The sequence below is a fragment of the Acinonyx jubatus genome, chromosome E4 (genome assembly GCF_027475565.1).
Source record: "Acinonyx jubatus isolate Ajub_Pintada_27869175 chromosome E4, VMU_Ajub_asm_v1.0, whole genome shotgun sequence".
NCBI lineage: Eukaryota > Metazoa > Chordata > Mammalia > Carnivora > Felidae > Acinonyx > Acinonyx jubatus.
This window is the reverse complement of record NC_069395.1, coordinates 49,638,111-49,661,091: the sequence shown is the minus strand read 5'-3', so window position 1 is coordinate 49,661,091 and position 22,981 is coordinate 49,638,111. Positions and strand designations below refer to the sequence as shown.

Sequence of the window (22,981 nt, the reverse complement as noted above, 5' to 3'; positions counted from 1 at the left end):
TTTTGTATAGAAAGTTTGGAAGTGATCAGATTAATGCATGCCGTTGCAAATCAAGTTTGTGTTTCCCCAAGGGTGGCGGGGGTGAATGGAAGGGGCACAAGGAGGATGGTTTGGGGTACAGGAGAAGCAGAGGGATCCTACTGTGTCTTGATCAGGGCCCTGGGTATACAGGTTGCTACCTTTGTTGAAATGCATTGACTTATCTGCTTATATGTCATTTAAAAAAATCTGAAGTCCTAAAACTTTTCTATGAAAACATGATAAGGCAAGAATGACAAATTAGTAGAAGAGATGTCCTGTCAATAAGATAGGGAATGACTATACCCACAGGCAGCCTTCCTCCCTTGCCCTGCTCTTCCTTCATCACTGCTTATGAAACTGGTCACCAGCCCGCAAATGAGGAACCCAAATGTAGAAATGTCACATTCTTATGCAGGAACCAAGGTACTCACTTCTTCCTGCCCCAAGGCAAGACGGGGGTCTCAGTTTTCATATACTAAAAATGGACCTATTAGGATAATGAGTGAGTTCACTCCTGTCATTTCTAGTTGGTGGCTGGCAGTCTGTGGCACCTGAGATGTGTCCCACTGATTACAAAGAGGAGTCAGGTACATTTGGGGAACATACATCATTTGGGGACACAGACTGATTGGACGTTTGTCCTCTGTGCTCCATCTGTAAGGTCTGTTGAGGGAGCACAGAGGTCTTTCCTCTGGCTGTAATAAAGGAAGGATGGGGATCGATTGTTAAGTACCCATCACGAGTCAGCGCAGTGTTACACATTTATGTAACCCTCACAGCAGCCTTCAAAGCTAGATACTACTGTACTCATTTTACAGAGGAGGAAACAAAGTCAGAGAGGACGAAGCTTATGCTAGTTGTACTGCCACTAAAGGAGGGAAGAAAGATTCAGATGCGGGACCGTTGACTCATCAGGCTCCTTCTAGATCACCTAGCTTCCACGGAGGTCAATGGCCCTTTGTCAAAATGTCTGCATTCCCTAAAGAGAAGAACCAAAAGGGTTCTTTTCAACTCTGTCAGTTCTATCCTAACATCATGGATTATTCCAAGTGCAACGAAAAACACAACCACTCTTCTGCCTGAAAAAAAAAAAAAATAGCCGGGGTAGTGAGGGTACAAGATTATAATAACTGCCATCACTGGTCTGACCACTTTCTCAATCCAGCCTAATATTCTTTAATAAACGATGGTATCTAAGGGGTGGTCTGTGAGAGACCTCCCAAAGGGCGGGCCTCAAAAGAATGAATGTCCACATTCTATGCATCTAACTTCTCTTAGACTCCAGAAGGAATCGTTCTTAGTGCTACAGGACTGGCTAATGGCCAGAGAGGAAAATCCCAATGATGCCAACCCAAAAGCCTTCAGGGAAACCATATACCTGTTTCAGGGTATCATAACTCAGACTGGAGATGGCCTCGCGTGAAAACTATTTCCTGACCACCATAGCTGCTGCAATGTCCTAGAAGAAGCATCTGACCCTTCATGTCTAAGTTTCCCCACCAATGCAAACAGACTATAACAATTCCTACCAGTCCTTGAAGGTATTAAAAGAAGTAGCTAATGTGTGCATAAAGAAGCACCATCTAAGTGCCAAGAATCACGTGACCATCAGTACAGGGAGCCTTGGGCAATGCAGCCTGGTGATGGTCCTGCACAGGGCACATATTCTCAGCTCCCAGCGGAGGTCTGAGAGCGACTTCCTAACTCATAATGAGATGCTAAGGCAAACAGATGATGTGAAATTATATTTGGGGACTGAATGGATCAAAAAGCCAGAAAAAAAAAAATCAGAGTGAAATTTGCCAGGCTAGAGTTCTACGGTTAAGCCCTACCCTTTGCGTACAAAATCACAGGCTGGACATTTGTTCTCTGTACTCTCTCCGGCAGAATCAGCAGGACTGGGCGCTGGAGGGGTGGTCAGGAGAGAGCAGCCACAGACACTAGGAAGTACGACTGAATGACCGTGAGAACAGAGAGGAAGATGCACTGAGCTACAGTGACAGGGCAGCAGATACTCAGTGGTCATGCAAAAAAATAGCAAAACAATAGATAAATCGAACTTAACAGCCAACTCATGATCAGGTGACTCTCCTCTAAGGCTTCCTTCCGTTTGCTGGCAAGCAGAGTGACTAATAACAGCCTCCCAGGTCCTGAGTTAGGTTGTTTTACATGTTTATCACAGAGTACTCGCACCAGCCCCCGAAATGTGGGTACTGTCATTTTTTAAGAAATGAGGGTCAACGTGGCAAAGTAACTTGCCTAAGACGGTGAAGCCATCACTAAAATATAGGTCTGGCTGACACAAGAGCCCTTGCTCATTAAATGGGGACCTCTTGTCTCTGATGGCAGTTATTCACAGCGTATACGAGCTCTGAGCAGATCCCTAAGCCACCTCAGTAAGAAATGCAAACCACAGTATGGCTTTGGAGGTAAAGGGCACGGCTCGGAGTGCAGTAACTCATCCAACAAGCATTCCACGACGGTCTACCCTGGGCCGGGCTCAGGCTAGACGTGGACAATGCACTCCCTGGCCTTGGCAATGTCCACTGGCATCCAACAAGCCATTCTGGGCAGGTTCTCCACAGCACAAACCTCAGCCACAGCTGGCGAGACACGTGCACCAGCAGAGGTCACGGCCCCCTTGAACGCCATTCTCAAGGAGCCCCTCAGCACACAGAGCATTTTTTTTCATCTGGGCTTTGACAGTTCTTTATTAATCTCCTGAGGACTATGGCTAAAAACTGCTGCACATTCCTTTACTTTTAATTACAGTCCTATGGAAGGTTTAAAAAAAAGTAGTAAAATTACTGCAGAAGAAAAAAAAAGAGCCCTTAATAATTTATTCATAATGCTATTAAGACAAAGTCATGTTTTATTGGGCTACGCGTGTTTACATTGTGACGCAGAAATCAATAAGGGGGAGCTTTAGTAATATATAATATCCATTAATATTCTCCACATATGTTCACCAAACAGTGTCTCAGCATCAATAAATGATTTCAATAATTAAAAAGTGTGATTTTCCCAGTCTAACTAGTTCCTATTGAAAGAATGCCACAGACGCTTATACTCACAGCCATTCATTCGCAGCTAAAGCAACTGTCCTTTGTGGAGAAAGCGAGAGCACAGAATGAATGTTAGTCCAGGAAGGGGTTCTTGTCTCTGTGCTGACACGAGCCCCAAGTGACCTTGAGGTCTAGACCCTTTCTTCTTCATCTGTCAGATGAAGAGACTGAGATGGGATGATGCCCACGTCTCCTCAGCTTTACAACTGTGAAACAGCACTCCTCTGGGCCTTATCTTTATCCCTTCTTGATCACCACTACCTTTCGTCAAGTATCATTTTGAAATGAGTTTCCTTTTCTCCCATCTGGGCATTCCCCTTCGACCGCTTCGCCTGGCTCACAGAGTTAACAGGCAGAATGGGGACCCACGCGCTCTGGAGTCAAGCCACAGTTCTCTCTCTGACTTGTCGTGTGCCCTTGAATAGGAAGTCACTTGGGAATTCTAGGCCCATCATTTCCTCACTGATGAGGGATTATGTGACGGTACTTAGCTTCCACCCGAGAGAGAGAGGGGATTAAATAATATGCTCGTATGGGACTTAGCCAATACTTGATGTTACAGTGGGTACTCGGTAGTAATTACATTTTGAGTCTCACAGAACTCACCTGAAATTCCTTACAAATTCAAGGGCTAAATGCTTCCTTAAGAGAGTTTAGTTCCTTATTATCCCCGCCCCCCCCACCAAAAAAAACTGTGCCAAAAACTGAGACCTCTGATAGACCGCTGCAAGCATGATTTCCTTCACCTTAGCTCCTACGAATCACTAAGGAATCATGACCACTGTGTTTCACAATCTCAAATCATTTCCCCCATATTCCTTCCTAGACAGATGCTTATTGTGCTGTACCCAAAAAGGGTACAGCAATGTCTTGTGGGTATTTCAACACTATTAAGACTTCCCTTCCACCATGACTAACTTGCTCATCCCCCTATAAACTGCATTTTCACCAAGCTGGAAGAGACAACATGGCTTCGTGGAAAGAACTCCCATTTAGGCAGGAACTCGAACTTGATTACATGATAATAATAATTATTGTCAGCACTGATTGAGAAATCAGTCTATGCCGGCATTGTTCTCGGTAATTTTCATTTATCAAGTCCTTTATTTTTCAAGACAACCCTATGAGATTGTTATTATTTTCATGTCCATTTCACTGCGAAAAGAACACGCAGCACAGGGAGGTTAAAAGCTTCATAATGCCACATTTCCAGGAACTGGTGCACACCAGATTTAAACCCGGGCAATTTAGAGTCTGGGCCCTTAATTAATGCTGCTCTTCAGAATTGGCATGATAATCTGAAAGAAAATGTGTAGCCATATTGTTTTGTTTTTATTTTTCTGTTTATTTTGAGAGCGAGAGCAAGACCAAGAGAGGGGACGCAGGTGCATAAGTGCGCACACACACACGCACACATGACTGGGGGAGGAGGGGCAGGGAGAGAGGAAAGAAGAGAATCCTAAGCAGGCTCCCAGCCATCAGCACAGAGCCCAATGCAGAGATAGATCCCACAAACCATGAGATCATGACCTGAGCCGAAAATCAAGAGTGGGTTGCCTAACCAACTAAGCCACCCAGGAGCCCCGTGTGTAGCCATATTGTAAGCATGCAGTATTTTTATTTAATGTAGGTCAAAATCGTTTTCCTAAGTGTTGTTGGTTTTCCCAATTATGACATAATTCATCCTTCACACTTCTCTACCTTAACTTCCCACATTTTTTACTCCACTGGCCCCACTACTGTCTCAGCCCACGGACACAACAAGCCAGTGGCATCCACAGCCATCCCAGAGTGAACCTCCGTTGTATTCCAGCTTGTACCTTCCCTAGGTCCTGGCTTTCAGAATTCTGCTTGCTGATATAGCAGCTTCCTGTCTGAAATAAAATTCAGAGGAACAAGTCCCTCCCCGCTCCTGTATTTGCAGAGCCTCAGCCTCTGATGAGGTGGGCACTTACTTCAGAAGAGCTATTTATGAGTTCTGCTGAAATTCCTTTGAACAGTAGGGCCAGCAAGATGTTAGGGTACCCTCATATTTTAGCCTGTGATACCTTGTCCTGTTAAAGGGAAGCTCCAAGGATTACAGGCTCCTCATTTCCTGCAACTCACTGATCCAATCGGCAAAAACATCATCAGCGTATTTGGCCAGGTAAACACCATGCTGAATGGTGTTCAAATAAACAGCAGCAACATGAGGCAGATAACAGGACTTCTAAGACACCGTTCCCAGAAGATAAACACAGTCATTTGCTGTTATCCTCTCACAAGCCCAGGAAGAAGAGCAGCCCTCATTTCCATAAAGGCAGAAACGCTGAGGCTTGGGGAAGTACGTGGGACCCCTGAACCCTGGGAACGAGTGGCAAAGCCAAGAAATAATGAAGTAGCAGATGGCAGGCCATCAGCAGGAAGGTGGACCTCCCACTGCCTCACCTAGCTAATTCGGGGCAGCTGGCAGTTTATCTAGAGATCATTGTCAAATCATGCAGTGCCTTGCTTTTCCAAATGTGGCCTGTGCACCAGCTGCATGGGCGTCACTTGGGAACATGTTAGAAATGAAGACTCTCCGGCCCTTCCCCAGACCTCCTGAATCCCAACCTGTGTTCGGAGCTGACTGTTCCCAAGTGTACTATATAGTGGGAGGTTCTGGTAGAGGGTTCCTAGCTCGGCTGAAGACTGGCCTGCCTGACCTAGCTGTAAGTACATGTGACCATACAAAAGCAAAATCAGGGTCGGCTTTAGCTCAAGCGGTTACTTCGCATGTGGTTATTAAAAGCAAAATCAGTTAAGGGAAACATTTAAAAAGAAAACTGTACTCAGGATAAACAGTGACACCACAGCAGAGTCGGCAAAAGATCTCTACATGGAAATCCAATAGGGATGTTCCATTCACTGCTCTGATCCGCCCTCCACTTTCTTTCACCTTGTTCTGTGCCCAAGGAGGCCGACCTGAATGAGAGCAGAGAGATAAAGAGGAGTGAGACTCCCCCTGGACTGGCCTCAGGCTGGCTGCGTCCCTCTGTGGGGGTCACAGTTCTCTCCAAAAGCCCTCACTGTCTCTGGGTTCCAGGAACGGCCCCTTCTCCTCCCCCTCAGGCCTAAGGCTGGTGACCACACTTTGCTGTCATTAACCTCTGCATACTGCACTATTCCTTTCTGTACCGTTTTAGTAATCCCTCGGTAATTTCTAGAAAACTCGGCTGGAATATATAACCTGTTTTCTACTGGGACATTGGTTGATGGGTATAGATAAAAACTGTAGCTATAGCTCAAAGAAAGAAAGGAGGATATAAGGCAATAACCTATCATGGGGAGGAGATTTCAAACAAAGAATGATCTGGGGAAGGAAAGAGGTTGCAACCAATTTAACCGAGGGCTGATGCCCCATCACACTTGCACCTGAAACACAAGAACCTGATCTGAACGTGTTTAAGAAGCTTACCCTTCACCTGTTGAGAAATCCTAATTCTCAGAATGGGATTTGCTGCATTTCAATAGAGAGTCCCTACTTATCCAGTGTGTAGTGGCCATGTGTTGTGACAGCAATGTCCCTTAGGTGTTCCTCTGGCTTGCATCCGTGAAACAGCCTGAGAAGATAAGTCGCCTGCTGCCAATGTCCCCTCCCCTTCCCTTCTTCTCCTTAAAGTTCCAAGTTGATCAGATACATCGCTGGCTTCCCTCTAAGGCCTACCCTTTCACAAGCATCCTAGCCACAGTCCACTCAGATCCCGCATTCCTTTGCAGAGCATCACCCCTCTTTTCCAGAAGCTTCCGGAGTTACATCTGATCACATTTCTTTCTGACCTCCCTGCATCACAGAATGTCAAGTGTGTACACTCATCAGCCCACCCTCGAAACAAAATGTGACTCCCAACTGGGTGTAACAGGGCACGTGCCACGCCAGCAGGCCCACTTCTACAAGAAGTTGGCACCAACAGACTGGTCCCATAAAAAGCCTTCCTGGCAGCTCCCCATCCATCATCGCCACTCATGCGCCAAGCCTCTTTCCGCCACATCCTCACTCTGTCCCTCTATCTAGAATCTTATCTCCAACCACCACTTCTCAAGGAACTCCCCATCACCACCCAGCCTTCAAGGCCACTCCTTACAGGCCCACCTTTTTTGTAAAGTCTTCCTTGCAACTTTAAAATTTTTTTAACGTTTATTTATTTTTGAGAAGAGAGAGACAGAGCATGAGTGGGGGAGGAGAGAGAAAGAGGGAGACACAGAATCTGAAACAGGCTCCAGGCTCTGAGCTGTCAGCACAGAGCCCGACGCGGGGCCTGAACTCACGGACTGCAAGATCGTGACCTGAGCTGAAGTCGGACGGTTAACCGACTGAGCCACCCAGGGGCCCCTTTCCTCGCAACTTTAAAACATAAAAATTTCTCCCTTATCCAACTCTGTTGGGGCTTTTTGCTTCTAAGTCAGAGCCAGGGGATTTCCCGTGAGCAGAATACATGTGCAAACACATATGGGTGGATATATGGGGCAAAAGGATTCAAGCATGACTTCCAGGCTCCTGACTTTTTTAAAAAAAAATTTTTATTATATTTATTTATTTCTGAGACAGAGACAGAGCATGAGCAGGGGAGGGACAAAGAGAGAGGGAGACACAGAATCCGAAGCAGGCTCCAGGCTCCGAGCTGTCAGCACAGAGCCCGACGCAGGGCTCGAACTCACAAACCGTGAGATCATGACCTGAGCCGAATGAAGTCGGTCGCTCAACCGACTAAGCCACCCAGGCACCCCTCCAGGTCCCTGACTTAAGAGCCTAGGTGGAGGATGGTGTTATTTACTCGTTAGAAAAAAAAAAAAAGTTTATTTATTCACTTCAAGAGAGACAGAGACAGTGAGAGTCGGAGAGAGACAGAGAGAGAGACAGACAGAGAATCCCACACAGGCTCCCCACTGTCAGCACGAAGTCCAATGCGGGGCCCGAACTCAGGAAACTGTGAGATCATGACCTGAGCCAAAATCAAGAGTCGGACGCTTAACTGACTGAGCTACCCAGGCACTCCTATTTACTCATTTTTTAAATTAATTAGTTAATTTCTGTCTCTCAGGCCTCCTCTATTCCGTAATGGTCCCTCCCTCTTCCCCCCAAGAGAAACATGGCCTACAGCATGAACCTAAAGTATGTTTCACATTCAGGACTCGGCTGATTGGTCTCTGTGGTGTCCCTTCACATGTTCCCTTACTTATTTTGTCTTTTAAAAATCGTGGCTAAGACACATACCATGAAATTTACCATGGTAACTATTTTGAAGTGGACAGTTCAATGGCATTAAGTACATTCACAACAGTACATGATCATCCCCTCTAGAACCTTTCTCGTCCTCCCCAAGTGAACCTCTGTACCCATTCAGTAGTAACTCCCCATACCTGTTCCCCTCTTCCCCTTAACCCCTGGCAGCCATCACTTTACTTTCTGCCTTTATGTTCTGACTGTTCTAGGCACCGCACAGAAGTGGAATATCACACAGCATTTGTCCTTTTGTGTCTGGCTTCTTTCACTTGGCATAATGTTCTCAAGGTTCATCCACGTTGTGTCGAATTTCCTTCCCTTTTAAGGAGGAATACCATTCCGCTGGATGTAGACAGCATGTTTTGTTTACCCACTCATCTACTGATGGACGCCTGGGCTATTGTGAACAATGGGTGGTGTCATTTATCGTGGCTGGGGAAGCAGAAGGAAGCGGCATGAAAGGTAAAGGAAGAAATGCAGATCCAGTTTGGGTCGCGTGAACTGTCAGCATCTGGGCGCTATACAAATGATCATTTTCAGTAGACGGATAATACATATGGCTCTCGAGCTCAGAAAACTATCTGGGCTGGAGGTATAGCCTTACCATTTGTAGGCACTGGGGTTGCAACGGAAATCAAGAGAGTGGATAAGATCACCGGTGGAGATAAAAGCAGAGTGTTCAGCAATAGGCAAGGGCTGAGTCCTAAAGAACTCCAATTTTGCGTTGAGGTAGGGAAGGATGAGCTAGAAAATGAGACAGAATGGCATGCAGAAAAAATAGAAGGAAATCCAACAGAGCATGTGGCTATTTGATTCTGAAGAACTTCTGGAATAGATGGAGAAAGTCAGGCCTCATCAGTTTGGTAAAAACTAAGACTGAGAATAGATAAAATTGAAATTCATTAAATTATGAATATTGATTTTTCAAATATGGTATGGTACATTTAAAACCATCTACTTGAAGCTTGCAGAAAATGAGTCGTAAATCTAAGAAAGTCATTTGTTCAAGAAATAGTAGAGGAAAATAAATACTAGGAAGGTGTGTATAAAATCACTTGAGTTACATTTATGACAAACTGTTAGGTGCTTGCAATATACCTTACAGAGCTTTTAAAGTGGTTGTAACAAAAAGAAATCCTGTCCCTCTCTCTCTCCCTCTCTCTCTTTCACACACACACACACACACACACACACACACACACACACACACACTATCCCAAGAGACTGGCAACTTTACTGCATCAGAAGTGCAAATGCTCTAGAATGGCATTTTTAAAACCCCAGCCCTTAGCAGTCCATGATCTACAAAAATCATTGTTAAGCAAGAAACAGATTTAAGTTAGACTTCAGGACAAGCTCTCTGTGACTGGAAATTGTTACAAACATTCAAAATTGTTTGATGTGGATTGCAATTGAGGGACCACGGAATATCTTTTCCTAGCATTGTTTAAAAGCGAAAATGGGTTCTCATCTGTCTGGAACTAACTGTGAACATGTCTCAAGATAAAGAAAAAAGACTGGACGATCCCTCATGGGTCCTCCTTTTCATAATATTATATGATTCCGCTGTTTCACTGCTTTGGGTAGAAGAGCTTTCTTTCATCTTTCAATTTCCAATCTACTAGAATAGATAGCCCAGCCAAGTTTCTCAGACTCATTGACTTTTCCACTTCCTTAAAAAGCTCAGATGAAGGCATCTTTCATCTTTAATTACACTTCTGAATATTTTCCCCTTATTCTACTTATTACCGTACACTTATTTGCCCTCCCTTCTCTATCTTTTCCCTACCTTATTTATCTACCTATAAAACACATTAATATTCAATTCTGCCTCACCGAAATACAGTATTTTGAGAACTCAAAGTTGGTGGGTACAGATGAACCATACGTGACGTGAGCGAAAGTGACTAATAGAGATTTTCCAAGGTCAGAATTTTATAGCTTTTGGCCAAAGGCCATCACAAGGCTTACAGAGGAAAGATAACTTACAAAGAGACCTTTTGAATAAGTTAGAAATATCAAACAACGACTAAGTTGGAATGAGTTTGTAAATGTAAAAGTAGGTAACATTTCAAAGTTACTTTATTAAAACGAGTCGTAAGACCAATGCATCACTATGCCGTTTGGGCTGCAGTGTCTAACGTAACATTAGCCGTGATGTTAAAGTGGCCAGCGAGTAAAAGAGGAGAAAAAATTATGCATGTGTCCCAGACATTCAAACTTCCCTTTTCCAGTGATGTTATAGAATAAATGTTAATTTAATCATCCCCCAAAATGCGTAGAGTTATTTCTAGATACAAAAGAGGAGGAAATAGGTGCATATGGGAACACCTACTATGTGCTATATATGACTTTTCACTTATTCTTCACAATGATCCTATGAGATACAGACTCATCAGCTCCATGTTCCACACAAAAAAGGTTCACAGGGATGTGACAGCCCCTGTAGGTCATACTGTGGTAAATGGCAGGGCTAGAGTCTGGACCCAAGACTGTTGAAGCCCAAAGCCCGAGCAGTTGCACCACAGTCCACTTTAGGGAAAAGGAAATATGAAACGTTCTGGATTCCCGGTTCTAATACAGGCTCAACAGACCAGGAAATAAGCCGATATCTGCCTTTAATTATGAAGTAGACATGATGTAGAAAAAGACTTCTGTGAAAGCCTGGCTGAGTTTAAGAGAGGTAAGATCGATCAACCAAAGTGAAATTCTTTGTAACCCTCTCATAACACTTGAGAACACCAGTTTCTATAACAGCTAGCCTTTTAGGGACAGGGGAGAAGGTATTTTGTATAAAATCCCTTTAATGAGAAGACAAGTAGCGGGGAGAGTGCTAGTTAAACCATTCGCACTGTCAGGCACTTGATATGCATTAGCTCACTGAACTGTCACAACCGTCTCTTGTGATATTATACAGGAGAAACTGAGTCTCAGAGAAGTTCAGTATTTTTTAATGTTTATTTATTTATTGGGGGGAGAGGCAGAGAGAGACTCTCAAGCAGGCTCTGCACTGTCAGCACAGAGCCCTATGTGGGGCTTGATCTCATGAACCGTGAGCCGAAATCAAGAATCTGATGCTTAACAAACTGAGCCACCCGGGCGCCCCAACAGTTTCTTGATCAACATCATTAGGTAATGGAGCTTGGGTCTGGATTGAAGGCTGATTCCAAGACAAAGTTGCTCCACAGTTATGCCTTTGTGAGAAGCGGCACTGAAGACATCTAAGGCAGTACCTCTCAGACTTCAATGTGCACCTGAATCACCTGGGATCTTGTTAAAACACATGTCTGATTCACTGGGTCCGGGGGAGAGCCTTAGATTCTGCATTTCGAACAAGCTCCCAGGTGATGCTGACAGCTGCTGGTCTGCAGACCACTATTAAGAATAGAATGATCTAAGTATACGGCAACCCCCGCCAGCATGTGCCTAAACATGGTATGCTTCCGCTAGATGGCTTCAGTGGAAGCTCCGCTTTCTAAAGTATTCAGCGATTGCTCTACCTGATGGGATGGTAATTTGCTACAGCTGCTAAGCTAGAGAGTGAGGGCATGTAAGAGGCTGGGACCGAGGTAGGCGAGTGGGGGCGTTAGATTAGTTACCATGTGTGCGTTACCCCAAGCCCTCGGCGCAGTTCTGCAAACATGTGGACAACTGCTCGGCAAACGAAGGATTCTACAGCAGCAGTAAGCAGTCCCCATTTGGGAGGGAGAATTCTGTCACGTCTCCTATGATCGTGGAGGCTGCCGCAGTTCTCAAATGGTCACGATGCCCTCCGACAGACCCACATCCCTAGGGGTGACAGCGCTCAGCCCGGGGAGGAGCCAAACACCTCCCAGCAACTTGGAGGCCTTTGGCACAAAGTTGTTTTGCAACCTTTTGCCACGTTCCACTGCTCTGCTTTGCACTCCACCCCCTCCACCCCAACTCCCGGCCCCCTGTCTCCCTCCAAGGGTTCAGCTCTCCTTATAGAGCTGAAGGGCAAGGGACCCTCCTCCGTGTCTGCAATCTGGAGTCAAGGCTGACTTCCATGGAATGTTTTGCTATTTCAGTGGAAGCCAACTTCGCAGCAAATTGCTCTGGTTACCACTGGGGTCACTTAGGTGTTTGCACAGTCTATAGTAATTGCTTTACTTCGGCAGGGGAAAAAAAAAACCAACTTATTACCACGTTCTTGCAGCTGACAGTGGCTTTTGTGTAGGGAATCTTTCACATCAAAGGAAGAAGAAATACGTTGTAGCACTGTTGGGGAGGAAATTTTCCTTTACCCTTCAAGATCTTCTAACTCGCGGGGTGTTGTAGGTAAGTGATGAACCCGGGAATCTACCCCAAAAACCAAGAGTACACTTTACACACTGTATGTTAGCCAATTTGACAATAAATTATATTAAAAAATAAAAACTAAAAAAAAAAAATAATTAAACAATTTTTAAATGAGTAAATGTTAAAAAAATTTTTTTTCAATACATAAAAAATAAAAAGGGAAAAAGTCTGACACCAGACAGAGTAACAGGAGAAAAGCAAACAAAATTTAGTAACATGTATACCTACTGTATACATGGGACACCCAGGAAAACTGAGTAATTCCTGAAATGGCTGAAGCCATCATCTTGAAAACCATCTTTCACTAAAGACAAAGGAGGATATTGGGGTGGGGAGTCAGTCAGGGGAAGTTACCAGGGAAAGCACAGGAAACACAGGTAATGTTTTATGCAGATTTAAGTTTACTGCCTTCCCCACTGATAAGAAATTCTAGAGATGACTCAAGCCCCTCTTCCCGGTACAGGGAGGGAGACACCCTTACAGATGGGAGATTTCCCTTATACGAGTCAATGTCTCCTACAAAAGAGTAATTTCTACTCAGTTTTAAGACTTTCTCTTGTGTCTGTTTTTTCTTAAAAATAACCAGCTTAAAACAATCAATATACCAAAGAGGCTTATCTTGGCTTGACAAAATTTGCTTCCCTACAGAACTCACACTAGCTGTTTCCGGAACTGTTCACTCCTACCCGCCACACCTCTTCTATGGGCCAGCTGAGGCCCTGCTCACCAGGGATAAGTTCCTAACGGACACTCTGCATTCGGCCCATGTCCAACAGGGGTGGGTGCCATGCCAGTGGCAACCAGATTGGGACACTGACTCTAAGAATGCTGTGGGTAATGAGGTCCCGTGGGGAAAATGGCTCCCAACTGCACTTGATCAATATCACCATAATGAGTGGAGTTCACTCCCTCCCAAACAGGGACCTCTATTCTCTTCATCTCACATCCCTAAGGCTCTTGGGTTTCCAGGCTAAACCTGGAAAGGGGGGGTGGAGGAGAAAAGCAGGAGGTGCAGATATATCCCGATTCTAAGAGGATGACTGTGTTAACTTTTATCTTTACATTTCACACAACTTAGCCAATCCCAGGGCGGAATCCTTTTCTCTCTTCTCTTTTTCGAGTCAGTCTGTTATCATGCCCAGTGCTCTTTCTCATTAATTTTTTCCCCACATCATCTCCTGCTCCTCCCTCTGCCGTGACCTCTCTCCCCTGTGACTAGTTGTGAAGGTTCTCTTTCATTTTCTCTGTAAGGCAATCTTTGTAGAGCTAACTTTAACTAGCCAACCAATTCTTTCTCAAGCCTGTACAAAGCATCCCGTGGAAGCAGGCAGGCAGGCAGGCACAGACAGAGCTGGCATGCATGAGGCCAGCAGCCCTCCCCACTCGCCAGCCTTCTCTCTGCACATGTTCCCAGCGATCATAGGAGACAATGACTCATAACCCCTGCATTTGCTCCAAACCAGGCCATAAACACCTAAGGTCCTTTCCAGCTTCTACGTGACAGAAAAGAGGCCATTTCCCCCGCAGAACTAACAAAAGTCACACATCGTGTTAGGACACTCGAGGGCCGGTGATTAAAGTCTTAAGAGCAACTCAGAGCCAGAGACAGCTGGGTGGCGCCTGTTGCCGTCAGTGTCCTGGAGCTGGCCGTTCCTTGCAGGAAGCCTACGTGACAATTCCAGCTGGGGAAAAAGACTCCTCAACACTGTCATCCTCTCGACCTTAGATGTGTCCTCTTCCTTTCCTTCTCCTACCACTACCTTGCTTCCTTTAGATGTGCTGGTCCCAGAGTTAGCCTTGTTTGGGTCTTGACTTTCTCTGTCTCTTGCCTTCCAGCGCTCCTACTTGGTTAAATTCTCTTCTTTGCTCTCAGCTACAGGGGCTTAACCACAGCCCTCGATCCAGAAGGCTCTGCCCTGGCACCAGTTTCCAGGCCCTCCCAACCTTGCCACCTTCTCCCAGTTCTGGGCTAACAGGATTCATCCGTATTCGATCACATGCCTTGCACTAACAGATGACGGAGACAAACCCCATCCAATCTTGGTAAATAAATTAGCGGGGGGAAAGGGAGTAAGGAGTTTCCCACGGAAACCTCAGAGAAAGAGATCAATTCAAAAAGACATACCTACACAGCAGTGCATAAACCTGACTGACAGTAAAACTGAGACAGTAAACTAGAGATAGTAAAACTGGTCATATAAATAACCGCAGTAAGAATTTAGATAAACCCACAGGGGAATAGGCCCTGAAGGATCAATGCAAAGAAATGACGGCTGGGAGGAGACAAGGCACCCCTACCCGCTCTGAGTTAAATATCATTCTTGGCCAACATGCTCCTGGACAGAACACGGAGGGAGTGTCGCTTAGTGATGAAGTGTGCATGCTCTGGAATCACACTGCCTGTGCTCGCTCCTTACTTTGCAAGTACTAGCTGGCATTTGAACTTTTTGAGCCTCAGTTTCCTTACAGGTCACATGAGGACAGCAATACCTATCATAAGGTTGATGGACTGAATGAAAGGGAATAATGCACGTCAAGTGCCTAGTTAGCGTAGTGCCTAACACATAATGATTTCTTAATCGATATGTGCTTGGAATCCTTTGTGTTTACTATCAGAGCAGAATCCTGAGCTACATGGGCAATGGATCTTCACGACATGAATGGCTCACCCATACTTTTTATTTTTTAATCAAATGTTTATTTTGAGATAATTGTAGATTCACGTGCAGTTGTAAAAAAAATAATAATAACACAGAGAGATAGCATTTGTTCTCTATGCAGATTCCCCAACAGCCACATTTTGCAAAACTATAGCACGGTGTCCAATATCACAGCCAGGATATTGACACTGATACAATCGTGAATCTTACTCAGAATTCTTGCTTTACTTCTACTCATTCGAGTATATGTAGGCATGTCTTTATCTTATGCAAGGTTACGCATGTGCAGGCTCGTGTATCCACCCCCACAGTCAACAGACACAACACGTCCGTCACCACAAACATTCCTGGGTTCTCAATCAATTTTTTAAACAGCCTCATTTGGGTGCCAAAGTCAAAATGCTCATTTCTGCCTTTCTTCTGGTTCCTGGTGCCTCTTATCAATAACGCCCATGAACTCCTCCTGAGCCATGATGGAACTCTTCATCCTCCAGCGCATTGGTTCAAGCACGGAAACGGAGCACCTGGCCATTAAGGAAGCGGTGACGATGAAAAGGAAGAGGAGTAGAGAGAGCAAGAGAAGAAAAAGCAGGAGGAGGAGGGAGGGGAGGAGTAAGAAGGGCAGAGGACAAGAAGGGTGAGCAGGAGGAGAAGGAAGGGGAGGAGGAGGAGGAGGAGGAGGGAAGGAGAAGGAGGAGTAAGGGGAAGGGTAGAGAAGGAAGGGAAAGAAAGTGAGATCAGGAGGAGAAGCGGGGAGAGGAGCAGGAGGGCAGGAGTTATGGCAGCCCCTTCCAAGTCCAAAAGACCATGAGCAGCACCACCATCTCCCCGATCTTGGTGCCCACCCATTTCACCCACGAGGAAACTTCTGGTCAGCAGGCCAGTTCTGAATTGCTATAGTCCAGAGTCCAAACAGAACCTGTTCTGGTTCATACTGAGATTTGGTTGTAAACGCAAGCCCACAGGAGTTATTAAATTAGGCCCCCCAAACCCAGACCCCATTCAGATGAAAATTAAACGGAAAGACACATATGAGGAAGTACATGTGCAATTACACTTTCGTGATATCTAAGCTTAGGCTCAAATAACTTTTATGATGATAAAAATAAAGTATACTCGCTACATCAAAGTTGGCAAGTGCATAAAAACGAACAAAGAAAATAATAATCACTCGTAATCCCATCACCAAAGATGATGACCATTATAGTTTCTGGGGTAAAATATTCTCTCCGGTCTTTTTTCATGCAAACGTATCTTTATGTGCGACACTTAATTTTACAAAACTTGTAGCACACTACATAGAGATTTGCATCCTGGATTTTCCCTTGAACATGTTACTGGGTTTCCTCCATGCTTTCGAATCTGCTAAATCACAGTACATGATGAATTTAGAGACACAGCATGGTTTATTCACCCACCTCCCTACCATTAGATATTTTGTCAATTTCTGTTTCTCAGCATAACACGGTGGTCTCCAGATTCTGGACTGAGAAGGGCCTTGAAATGTACAGAATTCTCTGCTCACATTTCAGTCAACTCCGTGTTTATTTAACACTGATTTTATGCCAGCACTCTGATGATACGTGACAAGATCTTCAACTTTCAAGAAAGGGATTAAAAAAAAAAATTACTTGCTTCTATTTGGCCATATTATTCGGTTAAAGAAGAAAAAAGAAAAAAACGTTTTCCCATTTGTTTCTATGCCAACTCTACTCTCTAGGGAGTCCAAACACAGGAAGAACAATCACATAAAATTCTATGAGATCCTCTCCCATATGAACTGTTACCGCTACCACGGTAGGTTCCAGGCACATAAGCACTGGGCAGGATATTTTAGTTCTGGAATACTTCTCACGAGAATCATCTAAAGGACAAGGTGAAAGACCCAGTACCTTTGGAAGAACCTTCCAAAGTACCTCAACATCTAGGATTCCCAACATTTTCTAGGCCTCTCAGGTGCTCGCTCCATGTGACCTGATTTTCATCCTTTTTGGACTACACAGCCATCACCAGGCCACGGTGAGACAGGCACAGACACGGTGACGTCACTGCCTCTTCAACCTCACAGCATTTACAGAAAGCAGCCCTCTCTCTGTAGAAAAAGATCGGAGACTGCCAAAATGATCACTCTTAGTAAGACCACACATGCATCGTGTTTGACATTATCCCATTAAAATTGTGCTCAGATGTGTTATTTTACGTGTAGATGAAAGCACGTCTTCGCTTTTCTCAGAATCACAATCCGTTTCCTGTATTACAGAAACAACCAAGGGTTGGATTGTTAAGTCTTTACCTAACAGCTTCCTTCCCACTGCCTCACAAACATACTTCCCTTCATAAAAAATACAATGTCTTTCAGCAACTGATTTCCCCTGGAACTAAATAAACCCCCTTCTTTCTTTTCCTTCACTGCCAAACTTCTTTAAAAAGCTGTCTACATTTGAATTCTACTTTCTCATCCAACATTTTCAACGTCCTGAGATGCCTCCACCATTCCACCGAAATTACTAATACCGTCTTTGTTTGTTTTTTGTTTTAATTGTAAGTACTCTGGGCTGTCCAATCCAATGGGCTCTTACCAGGCTTCACCCTGCCTGGTTTTCCACCAAACTGAGTTCTTTGCTCCCATCCTCAATCAGAAAACACTCTTGTGACTTCCTTGACCCTTTGCTCTAATTTTCATCCTAACTTCCCCACCAATTCTCAGGCTTTTGACTTTGTTGCCCATTAAATGCAAACTTCCTTCAGTCTCCCATCCTTCGGCTCCCTCCCCATGAAACTTAGGCCATCACTCCCTTACTTCACTTTTACCTGGATCCCAATGACTCCCATACCTTTCATTCCAGTCCTTCTGTCCCATAGTGAGGTCTACAACCCAAGTGTCCCTTTAAGCCAATGGCCACATGAACTTCCCAAGGGCGCCTCAAACTTAACCTTTCCAAGCCAGCGTCCACATGAACTTCCCAAAGACACGTCACACTCAACCTTTCCAAAAACAAAGCCATTATCTCTCTCTTCTCGGCCTCGCCCCAGCCCAACACCCCTTCCCCCAGCAGGAGGCAAGTCCTACCCGCAGATGTCTGGGCCTCAGTTCAATTCGGAGCAGTCCCAGCTGGTCACTGATTTTTTAACATACAGAGGATGCGTCTGACCCTCAGCCCCCCTACGTCCAGTTTTCCTTTCTGAGTGTCTCCCAAGTTCAGCCTCACAGGTATCCACTCGAGCTTCTGGAAAAACTTTCTACCTTGACTCTCCTGCCTGAAATCCTCTCATTCCCTTAATTTCATATCATTCCCAGAAACAAATCCCTAAAGCCCTGGGAGGATCCCGTTCAACAATCATCTGGTGAGGATCTACAGTGTGCCGGCCACCGGGTTAGGCCCTTGGGATACGTAAGTGAACAAAGCAGACAAGAAGCCTCACCTCTGGGGTGAGCTCTGGGGAGCACTCAGAAGCAATAAACGTAATAAACAATAAACGTAATAGCATCAAGTCGCTACTCAAATCTTCACTGGCTACTCCTTTCTTACCCTCCCCACCATAAAAATAAAAAATCCAAACATTTAAGCACGATGACATCAAAGACCCATAATCAAGTGCCCGATTTCCAGGTGTCCCACAGTGTCCCCTTCCTCACTGGACCACTCACATTGGCCCAGCATGGGGCATGCCATCACACCTCCCAGGCTTGCTCAGGCTGGTTCCTCAACCTACACTGCCCTTCTCCTTTTTATCTACAAAACACCACTCACACTTTGAAATTTCTATGTAAATGTTACTTCCTCTATAAAGCTTTTCCGTCCTGAAAACCCTGGACAGGCATCAAAATGAATCATTTCTTCTATGCATCTTTACAGCAGGTTTATTTATCCTTTCAATCATTTTACACTTACAAAACATGTTATGTGTGAGGCACAGTGCTAGGGTGTGTGTGTGTGTCTATGTGTGTGTACAGCAATTGCTTCATTCTGCCGTGTATCGTATTTATTTATATACATCTCCACCCTCCCACAAACACAGTAAATTGTAAGATTCTTGAGAATAGGGCTCATTTTTTTTTCATATTTACATCCCTACCATATTGCCTTGAACATGGCTGTTGAATGAATGAATAAAACGCCATATATTAGGGGCGCCTGGGTGGCTCAGTTGGTTAAGTGTCTCAACTCTTGGTCTCGGCTCAGGTCATGATCTCACGGTTCGTGAGTTCAAGCCCCACATTGGGCTCTGCACTGACAGCGTGGAGCCTGCTTGGGATTCTGTCTCCTTCTCTTTCTGTCCCTCCCCCGCTTGAGCTCTGTATCTTTCTCAAAAGGAATAAAAATAAACTTTAATAAAATAAAGTAAAATAAAATAAAAAAGACTATATATTAGTGGTAGTACTGAGTGTGATAACGACAATCTGATTATTTAGTGACTCTAGGTAATAAGAACAACCTATGTATAAAAGTGCAATCAGCTGAGGCGATATCCTTCTCTAAGGATGATGGGTGTTATTTTTCAATTATCAATACCAATTAATATGCATGGAGTGCTCACAGGATGACTGATGCTGAACTGGGGGGGGGGGGACTCTGTGGAACATTACTGAGGTGGGCCTTGCTCTCCAGTGCTCTGAAAGAAGTAATTTATCTTTATATTCTTGGCATCGATATGCAAATTAGTATATTCCTAGGAGCATAAAGTAAAGACCAGTTATGTAGTTCAAAACAGGTATATCCCTCTTTAAAAAAAATCATTACAAGGAGAGTCAAACTAATGGTGGGGATGTCTTAGGAAAAAAGTATGCTAATCCCCAAACAAAATTTTTTCAAATATTTAATCACAAGCTTTAAAAATCAGCCCTGACCAACCTCTGAGCCCCCCACAGCATTTGATTTGCCAGTATCGTATTTCCACATAATGTTGGAAATGCGTTTGTCTCTTAAAGCAAGTGTATAGGTGAAAGCCCCATGAGGTCTTGGGTAATACTGTCAGTCCACAGACTTTATGTTTTTAAGTTGATTTATTTTGAGAGAGAGAGAGTGTGGGGAGGAGCAGAGAGAGAAGGAGAGAGAGAATCCCAAGCAGGCTCCGCACTGTCAGCGCAGAGCCCGATGCGGGGCTCGAACTCACAAACTGAGAGATCACGACCTGACTCAAAAATAAGAGTCTGACGCTTGGCGCCCCAGTCCACAGATTTTAAATCACTCAGAAGGTCAGAGCCTTCAACAGCTGGTGGGCAGAAGCTTCAGAAAGAGCAGAATCTACTTCAGGAACCGGTCAAGAAACAAAAGTCATAATTTGCTTTATTTTCCGCTTAATAGACCTTATTCCCACAAGGATTCCCTGCTCCTCACGTTCTGCACCTGGAAAACTCCCACTCACTCCCTTTTTTCAATTCTTGAACGTCATCTGCACTGGGAAGCCTTCCCAACCTCTACCAAAGTTAGCTAGCTAGGCCTTCCTCTGCACCCATGAATACCCAGCACATAGATGCTCTGTGGCATCGATCTCCTGGTGCAGTAACTCCCACCCCCACAGCCAGGAGCCTCCTCAATGTCAAAGATTATGTCTTATTCACCTCTTGTATCCCTAGAACCTACCCAGTGCTGGTGCACAGTAAACGCTAAATAAAGGCACAGAATTCATGTTTAAGGCCAAAGGAGAAAAGCAGCATTGGCTGCTGAATACACGGGTTCCTACACACCTCTACGTGTACCTAGCTAATGCTAATAATCCAGGGAACAAAACTTCTCTCCTATTCCATTTTCTGGTTCAGCAACACTAGCTCCAGAATGGGCCGTCACAGCTTTGCAGGCTGCAAGGGGTTGCCATGGAAACAAGGTTCTGGATGGAGGCTCTGGCTAAAGAGTCCTTTCTCAACTCAAAAGAAGCTACAGAGATGCAAAGGGTATTTTAGTTCCCCCTCCTCTCCTTTTCCCCCAAACCTTTCACTCCTCGGGAGCGCTGTGAAAGCTGACACCAGGCTGAGTTCTGGGAGCAAGTTCTCCTGCAATTCCGTACAGTCCCGGAATGGCCTTGCCCATACAGAACAATGCAGATTTAGCTCCGGACTATTTTTACTGCCTTCTGTGCCTCCTTCGCCTTTCCTTTTGCCTTTTGTTATTATGGCTCTTCCTTCACTTTGCCTCATTCCCATATCACACCGAACTGCCCCAAGCAGGTCCGTTCACAACCGGCCTCCTCTCGATGAGCCGTCCCTCTGTCCTAAAATGGCAGGGAAAGAAATAGAGCGGATCCGGGGGAAGGTGTTGAAGGAGCCGCTCCCGCCTCCCCCGCCCCACCCAGACACAGCCAGGTGCCATGGTGCGTGGCCCGCCGGAGAGTCACGGTCAAACACCCCATAAATAATGCGGAGGGCAGCCTCTTCCTCCCCGTTCCGTGTGGCACCTGAAAGCAGGAACATTTCGCTGAGGGTTAGTTGCCGCACTCCACATAAAAAGGGCAGGAAAGTGGCCTCGGAGCAGGAACACAGGGCAGCAGAGGGGCCGCCAGCTGATCGCGGGCTGCAAAGCCCCCTAGAAGCACGTTTGCGCGATTACTTGGTATTTAATTGAAGTATTGAAACGCAGAGCTGCGACAATGAGACTGAACCTAAAATGTCCCCAGCCACGCTGGGGAGCCTTAAACACTGGGAAATTTTACACAAAAGGAGTAGAGAAACCGAGCACAGGGAAACCTGATGGGTGCCGTGAGGCCCACCGGTTCCGGACTCGCCCGCCTGCCATCTTTTCACAAAGGGCTCTCTCCTCACCTCAGGCCTCCCAGAGGGTTTTTTCTTGATCTTGGGATTCGCACAAAGCCAAAAATCCAAGGCGAAAACCCCGACAGAAACTTACTTTCACAATCAAATTGAAAAGACCTTCCTAAGGCTAGTTCCCAGGAGTTATTTAATTCTCTCAGCTTCTAGGTTTCTTTCTCCTTTTTCTAAATAAGCTCAGTCTTTTGATGCAATATGCATGACTCCCAGACACAGGGAGGGTCCTCCATTGCAAAGAGACAGCACTTTCTTCCATAATGAGTTTCGCCCTTCCCAGCTCACATACACAGGCTCCATCTCTCGGGTTTTCTGACCAGGGTGGTGTTTGCCTCAGCTCTCCTGCAAGTCTGGCCGCTGTCAAGAGGGCTTCAGCCAGCCGGACCGTGTGCTCCATGCGGGTGCATGTGGTGGAGACGACTCCCTGGGACAGGGTCCTGCCTGTGCCTACGGGACCCTGAGCCAAGCCTCCCTCTCTGCCAAGCGGAGCTTGGGACATCTACCACCAAGATGTCCTCTGGTCGTCCCACTGCTCGTCACCAGGCTGCTGTCAGACCGAGGGGCACAAGTGGAGGTGGCTTGCAAGTGTGGAGCATTTTCATCCCCGAGGAATCTAAAGATTTGGGATTTAGAAACGCCAATTCTGCCCTTGTTCATCATTGAGGCTGCCGTGTTCTTCATGGAAGGAGCAGCCTTGCCGGGGCCAGAACATCCAAGGTGACCTTACGGACCACGTAAACTATGTGGGATCTTTAGGAGGATAAAAGGTTTCCAAGTTCTTGAAAAGATTTGTTTATCTGGGGGAGAGTGCAGGCGGGGGAGAGGCAGAGAGAGGGAGACAGAGGATCCAAAGCAGGCTCTGTGCTGACAGGCTGAGAGCAGCGAGCCCAACGTGGGGCTCGAACTCACGGAC

General features: G+C 45.5%; 1 protein-coding gene across 8 annotated transcripts in view; it reads right to left on the bottom strand.

Moving 5' to 3' along the window:
* The window catches only part of ASTN1 (astrotactin 1), a 300,145-nt gene that overhangs the window by 229,429 nt on the left and 47,735 nt on the right, over positions 1-22,981 (bottom strand). Inside the window, exon 1 of one of the 8 annotated variants that reach the window (XM_053209408.1) lies at positions 21,239-21,440. The exons of the other annotated variants lie outside the window; for them this stretch is intronic. The gene's annotated coding sequence lies outside the window, so the exon portion shown is untranslated. Of the gene's footprint in view, positions 1-21,238; positions 21,441-22,981 lie in introns of those variants that run through there. 8 annotated transcript variants of the gene reach the window in all.